This window comes from Austrofundulus limnaeus, unplaced genomic scaffold, assembly GCF_001266775.1.
Source record: "Austrofundulus limnaeus strain Quisiro unplaced genomic scaffold, Austrofundulus_limnaeus-1.0 Scaffold457, whole genome shotgun sequence".
NCBI lineage: Eukaryota > Metazoa > Chordata > Actinopteri > Cyprinodontiformes > Rivulidae > Austrofundulus > Austrofundulus limnaeus.
In genome coordinates, this window is record NW_013952859.1 from 315,702 (window position 1) to 316,177 (window position 476).

Here is a 476-nt window from a genome sequence, read left to right on the forward strand (position 1 = left end):
CTGCTATACCTTTCATTTTATTGATATTTTTTCTTCTGTTGTGTGTAGAGTTTGTTTAGTTTTTTAATGAAACAAACACATGTTTTAAATAAAATAAAAGAAATTTGATTTTAAAACAATTTTTAATTTTAAAATCCTTATTCAGTGCAGTAAAATAAACAAATTTAAAAGTTAAAAGATTGTAATACTTGTTCTTTTACATAATGCTGTGTTTCCCCTACTGTTATCGAGCAACATGCTTTCAGTTGCRTGATAATTAAGTAAGAAATCATTTGGCAAGTCTACCAACAAGCAATTCAGTTACTTACTTTTAAWACTTTGCAAAACCTTTTTTTGTCTGATGCACTAAAACATGTAAACTTATACACAAACAGTCCAACATGGGTTGATTTACTACAAACAGAAATGAAGATGAAGTATAAAATACTCACCTGGACGCTACAAGAGGGTTGAGTATAAGACTGCTGCTGCTGCTG

General features: G+C 29.3%; 1 protein-coding gene across 1 annotated transcript in view; it reads right to left on the minus strand.

Moving 5' to 3' along the window:
• The window catches only part of LOC106529651 (inosine-uridine preferring nucleoside hydrolase), a 5,164-nt gene extending 4,688 nt beyond the window's left edge, over nucleotides 1-476 (minus strand). Inside the window, exon 1 of the mRNA XM_014025134.1 lies at nucleotides 432-476. The gene's annotated coding sequence lies outside the window, so the exon portion shown is untranslated. The remainder of the gene's footprint in view (nucleotides 1-431) is intronic.